Genomic DNA, 12,605 nt, shown 5'->3' with positions numbered 1-12,605 from the left:
TGTATTTTATGTGCTCATGATATTTGTTTTATTTTGTTTTAGATTTTGTTAGCTTCTTTTCTGCCCTCTATTTTAACAGAGGTACTAAAAATTACAAAAATATAGAAGCATACACCCTAAGCACATGCAGGCAAAAGGTCTAAACAACAACACATATCTCGGGGAAAATCCTAATACTTAAAGTTGGTATGCATCAACGATAGGAACCCGACGAATATAATAATATATACTGTAAACCAACTTATTTTCGCGAGCGATTTATTTTCGCGACTTTCGCGAGGAGAAAAATAACGCGAATATAAATCGTCGCGAATAGGTAAATCGTTATTAATCTACATCAAGTAAATAAGAAAATCGTGAATTTTAAAAGGCGCGAAACGGACTAGAATTGGTAAAACGCGAAATAAAGTATCCGCGAAAATAAGTTGGTTTACAGTATATAAAACGTCTAGTTGTTTAAACATACATTTTTTTTATCAAAATAATCTTTGTCATACATGGCCGAGACAAGAAAACATATTGGCTTACTTTTAAGAAACCATGACTTTTTGTTACTTGATTTTCGCTTCGTACCAATCGGACGAGTCAATCACTTACAAAACTAGTTTTTACATCGGATGTGACCTTTAGAGGTCATACCAGTGTTGTGTTGCCACAGACATTTCATTACGCTTTTGAGTGATAACCGAACGTATTTTGTATGAATACGCGGATATTATCAAGTGCAAAATAACATTCCTCATCGCTTGCTATGAATTCATTTCTTCAATGAATACTCATGAAACCGTTTTTTTTAGAACATAGATAAATGATATGAAAATGTTTTGTCGTGAGAAATAATTATATCAGTAACAAATCATAAATACCGAAAATTTGTGTTAACACACGCGGAAGAATATCTCGAGAGAGATGATCTGCTTTATATGATCATACATAACTGTTATACAAATATTATTATAATATATAATAACAACAAACCAGATTATACTGATAACAAATTATTATATCACTACCATATATTAATAATTACTGTGAGGTTAAATTCCTGTCATTTATTCATCATCCACACAGGAACTTGTCTTAGAAAAAGATATATTTATGTACCTTAACCTAACTTTCAGGTACAAATGTATATATAGAGATAGGATTTTTTTAGGCCATCCTCCAGATTTTACGGACATCCGATGTTCAGTTCTTCAATTATACTTTGATTAAAGTTTGCTATCATGTAGATCTGCTACAAAACTGTCATCGATAACAGGTAGGATTGTAGATAGAAAATGTGTTTTACCCCACCACATATTTTTCGGGGGTACTTTATGTCATGTCCCAAGTCAGGACCTATCATGCGGTGGCTGTTTGTCAACATTGTTTCATTTACTGTCTTATCATTCCAAATGAGATTTTATAATATTCAACTCATATTTAGGACGAGTAAAAATTGATAGAACAAGTACATAAAAGATTTAAAAAATTAATGAGGAATTTCGACGGACACTGAAAAATCAGGATAATTTGGATAGGGGCAATAGGGGCATCGACTACAGGTATCAACATTAACGTTCCATTCATACCGGATGTTGATGTGTATTTATACATCCCAGAAGGCCAAACGAACGTCGTCATACTTCAGCAAGACTTAATCTACCGGGCGAGTCTAGGGAAGACCATATTTAGCAAGTCGTATTCCTACTAATGAAGTAATGAAATAAATGTTGAGGTTAAAATTTTATTTTGCTGTTTTGCCATTTCAGACCTTTAATTATCTAAAGAGATTTCTCCTGATCTTAGATAATTATGCAATATTTTTGATCAATTAACTCCATAAATTCTTTATTTCGCATGCTTGTCGAATTACCGATATTAAAATAATAAAGATGACAGTAATATAATTTACTATTCTTTAAACTCGGAATCTTTGAGTATTTTCATCATGATAAAGAACCGTAATTAGAAAAATCTAGATTGAAAACAAATTAAATAATTGCTTGGTATTCCATATATCATTAATGGCTGTCGTCAGAATTTGAGTTAGAGGTTATGGAACAGTGATAAGGATGAAATCACCCGTGCTTCACGAGATCTCGTCCGTAATGTAGGGAAAGAATGAGATAACTGTCATATCTTTGACCAGCGAGATGATTGATATGTTATCCTTTATTACAAATGAGATTTGATTTCAAAGATTTAAAAATCACAAATAAATGATAACACTGCAAAATGTATTGAGAAATTAATGGTGCACTGAGATACCATGTGATACGTTGTGTTTGACACTTCAATAAAAAGTACTTGCCGTAGATTGCAATAATTTACGTATTGTTCAGAGACGGACTAAAATTAAATGCACATGACGAAAAAAGAAAAGTATTTGCAAATGAAAATGATATGCATCTATATTATGTTCTAAAAACAAAAATCATATTAGCTAAGGGAATTTCTACTCTGGTGGTCTAGGGCCGATATTTTCGTCACGCAGTTAACAGTTATGTGTATCAAAGCTGCAATGACCAGAATAAGCATATATAATGATTCAAGCATATGCGTTCAATGTTTGAAAAATGAATTAAGTCTTTTTCAATTAAAACAGCTGTTTTATATTGGTGCTATATTAAATGAAAGTATTAATTATACAGAAACTTTATGCTGTAACCCCGACTGATCGATCACAATTTATCATGCTTATTAAAGTTTTTTTTACAAGATTCAAGATTTTATTTGAACAGTTTTTTATTATAAATTGTTTGTGCAATTTTATATGATTGGACAATAAAAAAAATGTTATAAATCTATAAATACTATAAGGACAAATTTCCTCCCTGAGGTAAAGTTAATCTTAGAAGCCTTGATAAAATGTACTTTTTAGTTTTGAAAATAATGATAATTAGATTCCTATGGCGTGTAACGTGTGTGGTACAAACTTCTACTGATATTTAACTATCTAATAAGTAGTGCAATTCATTTGTAAAACAACTTGATGTATAATATGTTGTAATACATTATTATCTAGTTTAAGTCTGAGGTGAAAAGCAAATGTTTTCCCCTTCAAATGCAGTATTAACTATACATATACACATGCTGTTCACGGCTTGGCATGCATACAGTTGTTAAAGTGTCAACAATATAAAGTTAAGCGTATTTGTTTTTAAGTTTGAATAAAAAGACATATATAAAATGGCACGTGACAGCTAACTCCCTAAAAAACCAAACAAACAAACTAAAAAACAAGCAAATTAGGCCGTTTATTTATAGTTTGAATTGTTTTACATAGTCATGTCGGGGTCATTTATAGCTGACTATGCGGTATGGGCTTTGTTGAATGCCGTACAATGACCTATAATTGTTAATTTCTGTGTCATTTGGTCTCTTATGGAGAGTTGTCTCATTGGCAATCATACCACATATTCTCTTTTATATTATATAAAACGGCAATAGACAGCTAACTCCATATAAAACTGCAAACAAACAAACAAACAAATTAACCAAAACAGGATTTTTGTGATCTTAAGTATTGTCCGTACTATGCGTACATTTTTTTTATCAAGTCTTAATAAGTGTAGAATATAATAGAAACTACTATTGCAAAGAAAGAAAGAAAGAGGAACACCTATTTTGAGAACTTTAAAGTCAATGTTGCTAAATAGAACAGCCAAAACCAACAAACATGTCTAATCAAACCAAATTTTTTAAATGGTTCAAAAAGTTATAGATATAGGAAGATGTGGTGTGAGTGCCAATTATATTTATAATTTGAATGGCTATTTAGGATTTTTATTGGTTTTATGCTTGAAGACAACAAAAAATCTATTTTTTACTTGTATCTCGACAAATTCTAATAATAAACTTTATTGAAAAGCACTTTACGCCCATATGGGCCAATGGCTTAAAACATTATACATAATATACAGTTTACGATCAGCGGATTACACAATCTAATTAAAATATTGATCTCTGATTACGTTATACTACATAGATAATTATTTTAATACTCGTATGTATTTTAACTAGTTTTATATAGAAATTGTTTTACAGTCTCTCATAATTCTTAATAGAGTGGTACTTGTATTTTCTATTTGTGTATTGTTTGTTTTATATTGTGTATATACTCTGTATGTACTGTATATTTATGTATTGCAAATAGTTTGACTTTAATAAAATATTGAATCTGAATCTGAATCTAGATACAGAGATCAATATTTTAATTAGATTGCGGATTACAAAACTTGCTTTCGAATTTGATTATGAGCGATGTCGAAACAATTGGTGCTTTGATTTTAAAGACATCCTTATTAGAATAGATTTAGTCAGCCATTTTGAACGTAAGGAAATCATCGATATGTCGTTATTGGACTTACGCTTACAAGACTTCTACCTATCTATTTGGAAAAGGGACATTCTAATGCAACAACGTTTGTAACGTTCATTTTGATTGGATAACGTCACTTATTTACATGGCATCAATTGACAATTGATGCTATGGGACGTACGCGCAAGCGCAGAAGGCATATGGCATATTTTAAATACATGTTTTAACGTTATTTTCTGTCAGTTTCATTAGAATGGAGATAACAATATTGTATTTGAAGCTCCGATGCACTGTAAAAACAGTGCTTAGAATTTAAACGTGTTGCAAGACTTATGTGCTTAGGAAAGTGTTTAATTTCCACTGGTATTAAAGAGATAATCGTAACTGCAATTACGATTATCCCAATATGGCGACGGTAGATATAGGTAAAATCTTTACACTCATTTTTCTTAATTGTAGCATGTTTTTGTCAATAGTTACTCAGCTGCAAGGTTTATCTATACCATTTCATCATATTTGAATCGTAACGGTGCACTGGAATTGTCTAAGCGCTTTGAAAATAGCCGTTGAAAAATTCGGGATGATAATCGTAACTCGGAAAAAAGATAATCGTAATTATGGTATTTAAAAATAAAAAAGATAATCGTAACTGGAAACTGTTTTATTGATATTGACACTAAAAACGTATATCTGATAACATATTATGAAATTATGGCGATGAATTATTTACGAAACGTCCCAACATCTTATGACATTTCTTTTTATGCATATATAATTAATTGTTCTTATGAAAACAGCTACATACTAGTATATTATAAAGCCTCGGTCACACCTTACCGGATAGCTCGAACGGACGCCTAACGGATAACTTTTTTTCAATCCGTTGATGTCCGTTAGACGTCCGTTCTTATCCGTTAGGCGTCCGTCCATATCCGTTGCGTGTCCGTTAAGCGTCCGTTTTATCCGTTGACGTCCGTTCTGTCCGGTGGAAAATTTTGAGCATGTTCAAAACTTTGAACGGACGTCCAACGGATAAAATGTCCGTTGAACGTCCGTTAGGCGTCCGTTAGGCGTCCGTTTTGTACGGTACTCGTCCGTTTTGTATCCGTTACGTGTCCGTTATGCATCCGTTGGAGATCCGGTAGACCAATTCACCAACGAACGTCTACCGGACGCCTAACGGACACCTAACGGACGCCTAACGGATAAAACGGATGTGAAACGGACATTAACGGAAGGATAACGGATAAAACAGATGCCTACTGATAGTTTATTCTCATAAAACCATGCAAGTACAAAGGTTACAGAGAAGTTGAAAAATAATATACATAAAAAAAAAAAAATAGGCATTAGAAATGCATAAAATTCAAAAATACTAGATGTAAAACGGACAAATGCCAATTGAAATTTCGCGTCAGAAATGCCAATATATGGTATGTTAGATTTTCTTGAGTGTCATGACTATTTATTATTCGTGATGGATCTTGGAGTAAGAGCACGTCTTCGCTACCAAGCAGCTCTTATTCAGGCCAGACTCAACTTAAATGTAGCAAATATAAACCGTATAGCTGTCGAAAGGAGAAGACAAAGGAGATGGTGGACACGACCATGGCTTAGTCCTGAAAGACGACGCAGTTTTGGTCTATATGACCAACTCATGACCCAACTTAGGCGGGAGGATCGGCATTCCTTTGTTCACTTCCTTCGAATCCCCACAGAGATGTTCGACGAGATATTGCAGCGGGTTGTGCCTCGCAAAGCCAAGCAGAATACCTTTTACAGAAATCCGCTGGAACCAGGACTCAAGTTAGCAATTACACTTAAGTTAGACACCTTGCTTCTGGAGCAAAATATCGTAGCATGCAATACGGATGGAGAGTCCCGCATAACACCACATCCGTTTTCATACCAGAGGTACATAATATAATCAAATTCAGAAAATCAACTTAAACTCTATAAGACTGAATTACCCCACTGCTTCTACCTTGATTTTTTTTAATCAGAGGAGCTCTATATTTGCACACATATCATGCTAAACAAGACGCAAAACAAAATAAAATCAACTAAACCAGTTAACTCAAAAAGTGACCCTCGTGTGAAGAAACGTAAAAAAAACCGGATAAATTGTTCAATTTGTTTGGTACGTGTGACCTTGATAACTGTCCTACTGACCAGACTTTCCCAGAAGCAAATATTATAACATATATACTAGATACCATGTCCATCTGACGCGCCTTTAATTTTCAGATGGTTTATTTCTTTTAATTTTCAGATGGTTTATTGCCTTTAATTTTTAGATGGTTTATTGCCTTTAATTTTCAGATTATTTTGTTCATCCGTTTTATCCGTTACGCTTCCGTTAGGTGTCCGTTTTATCCGGTACTCGTCCGTTGGATGTACGTTCGACGTCCGTTCTGTCCGGTATGTATCCGTTTCACGTACGTTCAATGTCCGTTGTGTGTCCGTTAGGCATTCGTTACATGTCCGTTAGTACACCAACGGACTCCCAACGGATAAAAATTTTGTCAACGGATAACTTTTTTTTTATCCGTTAGGCGTCCGTTCGAGCTATCCGGTAAGGTGTGACCGAGGCTTAAAATTGGAAGGGTGAACAAGCTTCAAGAAATTTGGAAATGGGAAAACACGAACTTTGTTAATATACAGAAATTTATTAAACTAGGTATGCCACAAAATATGTGAATGAGCGATGGAAATTATGATACATGACAATAATTGTCAGGCGACACGCATGTGTCACCTTACATCAGATTTCTGATTAAGACAGTAAACAAAAAATAATTTATCCTGAAGTAAATAGTAAATATAGTTAATATTGTTTAAATTATTTTATTGTAGGTGGTTATATGTGCTATTTCTGCCCCCGGGAAGCCACTGCTGATTTAATTCTAGAACATACCCTATTATGTCATAACGAAGTAGGAAAGACATTTAGTATTCGTCAAAAACCGTTTGACGAGAAATTAGTGGCTACAGTTTTCATGTCACTTCGATCATTTTTCATGGATGATATCACAACTTAAAAGTTATGATGAACAAGGGATAACTTTGAAAAGTGTTTTACAGTGTCATTTCTTTTATAGCTGACTATGCAGTATGGGCTTTGTTCATTGTTGAAGACCGTACGGTGACCTATATTTGTTAATTTCTGAGTCATGTTGGTCTCTTGTGGAAAGTTGTCTCATTGGCAAACATACCACATCTTTTTATTCATATTAGCTACTTCATGACTGTCACTGAAATTTCAGTATCTCAGATATAAACTATAAACAACACAAATTCAATTTTGAATTATGATAATATGACATTCTTAAAACATTTAATGCTATATAAGACTAGAGAATGTTTGGCCCTAAATGGGATTCTTTGTGTATTATGAAATTAAGTAACGTGGAGTTCATTGACAAACATGGATTTGTGTTCTTTTATAGTTTGGCCAAAAGCCCGAAAATCAAAAAATAAAATTGATGTAGCTTTAAATTTTCTTACAAGAAATACGTATTCAAAGAATGACTGCAAAGATGAGAATAAAATAACACATATTCCGCAAAATTAGAAACAAACTTATTAAAAATTCATAAATACTCGGTATATGAAAAGTAAGCTGCATACATATGCATGGAAGATATTGTAGAGAAAAATATTGAAGGTACTAAACAAGGAACATTTTTGTATTTGCATACTTGCCATATAATTAGTACTTTTCTATGAAATGAAAACATAAATTAGCCTTTCCTAATTTTCATGCATTTTTCTGAAGCTCAAAATATTTGTTTTAAAATCTATAAAAATCTTTGTAATTAAACCAGTTCCGACTGTGATAATCTACATGTTTGGTCCTTTGATGTAATTTATCAATATACATATTTGTGTTTTTTTTCGTCTGTCAAATGCTTCGTAAGACTACAGGTAAGGCTAATAAAAACAAAAAATAAAAGTAACAATAAACAAAAGTAACAATAAACAAAAGTAACAAAAAACAAAAGTGACAATAAACAATAGTAACAATAAACTGGTAACTATTCTAGATCCTTTACCATCCACACTGTTTAAAGAAACGTCCTAAAATACATGGGAATTTGATCAAAACATTTGAATTTAATTTTTAAAATCATATATCAGTATAAAATAGAAAAAAGTGAATCCAAAGGAAAAATATGGACGGCTGAATTTATTGATAAGAACAAAATCATCAGCGTATAACAGATATGATATATCATTATCATTTAACTTGGGTGGTTCACATGTTGAGTCAAAAATAGATGGTAAATCATTAATATATAAAGAAAATAATGTAGGGCTTAAAATACACCCTTGTTTTACCCCAACTGAGGAATTAAAAAAATCAGTGATACCTTCCGAGATCTTTACCAAGTACAAAACCTCTTTATACATATCTTTCATTATACTAAAAAAAAAAGGGACCATCTATGTTGTAATAAGACAATTTGTAAAAGAGGGCACCTGTCCTAAGTCAGGAATCTGATGTACAGTAGTTGTCGTTTGTTTATGTAATATATACGTGTTTCTCGTTTCTCGTTTTGTTTATATAGATTAGACCGTTGGTTTTCCCGTTTGAATGGTTTTACACTAGTAATTTTGGGGCCCTTTATAGCTTGTTGTTCGGTGTGAGCCAAGGCTCCGTGTTGAAGGCCGTACTTTAACCTATAATGGTTTACTTTTTAAATTGTTATTTGTATGGAGAGTTGTCTCATTGGCACTCACACCACATCTTCCTATATCTATCTCTATTAATAGTATCAAATGCCTTCCTGAAATCAATGAAACAGGCATATATCTTTTTTGACATATGAAAATGTGGTATACGTGACTTTCATTTTGAGCAATAAATTGAAAGGATTGCACTTTTGGAATATGGGATATAGCTAATCCATCCTTTTTCTCATCAATTAGAGATATATAGGTAAATTTATCCTAGATATTAACCTGTAAGTTTCTTCATTTATTTTTATATGCGTTAGTGTCATCGTTTAACTGGGCATTTACATTTTTAACACACAAAATACCATTGAAATGCTGAAAGACACATTTATTATGTTTCAGTTACTATTATCATATAAAGAAAATTACGATTATCAAAGAAGAAAAATACCATAGAGTTACGATTATCATCCCGAATTTTTCAACGGCTGTTTTCACAGCTCTTAGACAATTCCAGTACACCGTTACGATTCAAATATGATGTAATGGTATAGATAAACCTTGCAGCTGAGTAACTATTGACAAAAACATGCTCCATTTAAGAAAAACGAGTGTAAAGATTTTACCTATATCTACCGTCGCCATATTGGGATAATCGTAATTGCAGTTACTATTATCTCTTTAATACCAGTGATTTCTAAGCATTAAAAACTAAACATGTTTTGGCTCTCAGCACTTCGCACTAAACATGTTTTGGCTCTCAGCACTTTGCAATAAACATGTTGTTGTGCTAAACATGTTTAGCTACATCGTCAAGTATATGAAGCTAAACGTGTTTAAATTCTAAGCACTTTCAATATTTAGACACTTTCCTAAACACGTTTAGAATTACAACACATTTAGGCCGAAGACGGCATGCATACCACGTGCTAATTTTTGAGCGGGAAGAAGAAACAAAGAACCCGAAGTCAAAGGCCACGCTGTTTATTTCTGACCATAACTGACCGTAACTTAACTGTTTCAGAAAGGTAAGGAGTTATAATTATACTGATTTTTATTTTGTACTGCCAATTTTAAATGATTATTGACAGTTATAAGTATTATGTACAAGTACACTACCTTATAGTCAATGCAAGAGAAGAAAAGGGGGAACCATCCCACGAAACAAGTGCTTGTAAGAGCTTTTAGTGTTCAAACTATCTTGTGTAAAGATAAGATTTGTTTAATGTTCTATCATGCAAGCTAGCACTTATGATAATATATATATATATGTTCTTGGAAAGGAGTTCGCGAGGACAATTTTCATTTGGTACTCCTCGGCAGATTATAATGGAACATGAAGGGAAGCGGAATCTGCCGAGTGCATCATTCGCAAAACCAGTGTCATATCGAGTTCATTGTTTTAGTAAGCACTTCCTATATGCACAATCAACATTTGCTCAAAATAAATAAAAAGATGCTTGTTTTTATTCAATAGTTATAAGCCGTTGTGCTTTCTTATATTTTTATTGATATGTATTGTTTTATTCTAGATGAGAGAAGTGCAGAGGAAATCATTTGTCTTGACATGCTAAAAGAGGAGATAATGCACAGTAGCAACTATATTGCTAGGTAAGAATCCGAAGTGTATTTGATTTTAAAAATGTCAATATATATTTGATCAAATGAATGATATTAAGCATGAAAAGAAGTTTTATATTAAAATATCAATTTACTCATCAGTACATTTATGCTTTTATACCACGGTTCTAATGTTGTTATCTTGATCTTAACTCCTGCATTTACTTTTTGGTGTTGTAGTTCGTATACTTATATTTTTAGATTAATTCTACTTAGTTGCTTATCAATATTTTTCTATCTTTCAGGCCAGTGACCAGCAGTTGGGTACTAAGAAAGGAGAAGCTCTTATTGACTTGTAAAATGAAAACAGGACATTTTCAAATTGTTTTGATTGGTCAATATTATGTATATGTACGTTGCTATGAATTTATGATTTTATGAGTTTATATTTGATTGTGTTCAATGATTAACTGGAAATAAACAATTACATAAATTCCTTTGTTTCATATCTTGTAATTTTGTTTTTAATCCTAGAATTAGTATAATAATAATTTCATTTCATGAGTTCTAGACTGTTTAATGAATATTTGAAATGAAGAAAAAATGCAATAGTCGATTGTTGACAATTGAATTAAAGAAAATACTCATTTAGATTGAAAAGGTATTAGTCACAATCAATTTGAATTGGAAATTCAAGTTTCTTAGTTTGATGCGTTTGGCTCCTTTTGTGATGGTATGAACACATGTAATATTGAAAGCTATCATACGTTTTACAGTCTAGCCTTCCGGAATATTAGTTTATTTGGGGTCTAATGAAGTAACGGCTTATCGCACTAAAAAGATAAACATGTTTCTTCACGACCCTTTATGGTCTAAACATGTTTACATTCAAAATACTTCACAGCTAAACGTGTTTCCTGACAAAACACTTCAGAACTAAACATGTTTCCAGATACAACACTTTACAACTAAACATGTTTACAGTCTAAGCACATTTTAGCAAAACATGTTTCTAGTCTAAACACTTTACATCTAAACATGTTTACAGTCTATTAAGCACAATATAGCTTGACACGTTTAGGCTGTTAGCACATTAAATATTTAACATGTTTAGATTTAAAACATGTCAAAAATCGGTTTCACAAATGTGTTTAGGAAAGTGTTTAGGCTCTAAACACAATTTTTAGAGTGTGGCATCAGTTGGGGATTTGATGGTCGCAAATACCCGTTAACTGTCTCCTCTAACGCGTCGCCAGTAAACTTAATTTGCGACCATCAAATCCCCAATTAATGCCAAGCTTAGAACCGTACGTTAAACTGAAAACAATTGTTGAACAAGAATCATACGTTAAGTTGAATCTCAGCAAATCACAACGATCGTGCCTAGCACAATTACGGTGTGGAATTCTACCGCTAATATAATATAATATAATACAATATAGACTAGAAGGTAAATTGGTGAACACCGAGAGGAACGCATTTGTAATTTTTGTACCGAAAACAGCATTGAAGACGAATCACATTTTGTTCTTGACTGTTCGCTTTATACTGAACTTAGCAATGAACATTTCAAAGACATTATATGAGATGTCGACTACTTGCAAATGAGCAATGACGAAAAACTTGATCATATCTTAATCAACTTTCCACGAAATATCTGATGGACGCAACTATTCGGACAATTGTAATTAATTATCTAAAACTTTAATTTATTGATGAATATTTATCGTATTTGTAATTATTATATTTTTTCACTAGATACATTGATCATTGAGACTTACTATCAAATTCGTGACACAAATCAGATATGAACTTTAATATTTAATATTTAGGTGACTTATAGACCCAGTGGGTCGGATGTATATGTATATATTATGTTAAACTATGTTAATTGACACACTTCTGTAATTGCACAAGTCCCTATAATAAATAATCTACTTACTTTATATATTTAACAATGTTTACAATTTAATTAAATAATAAAAAGTAGAAGAAATGCATGTGTGTTATGCATCAATGAAACAGCTTTAAAAAAGCTTAAATTCTTAGGATGGAAATA

General features: G+C 32.3%; 1 long non-coding RNA gene across 1 annotated transcript; it reads left to right on the top strand.

The window, feature by feature from the left end:
* Positions 1–9,730: 9,730 nt before the first annotated feature.
* On the top strand, positions 9,731–11,039 carry LOC139514774 (uncharacterized). Its single transcript, XR_011662696.1, has 3 exons — positions 9,731–10,014; positions 10,519–10,597; positions 10,852–11,039. It is a non-coding gene; the product is annotated as an uncharacterized lncRNA (long non-coding RNA).
* The last annotated feature ends 1,566 nt before the right edge of the window (positions 11,040–12,605 follow it).

This window comes from Mytilus edulis, chromosome 3, assembly GCF_963676685.1.
Source record: "Mytilus edulis chromosome 3, xbMytEdul2.2, whole genome shotgun sequence".
In the NCBI taxonomy this organism is placed as follows: domain Eukaryota; kingdom Metazoa; phylum Mollusca; class Bivalvia; order Mytilida; family Mytilidae; genus Mytilus; species Mytilus edulis.
This window is presented reverse-complemented; position numbering and strand designations above follow the sequence as displayed.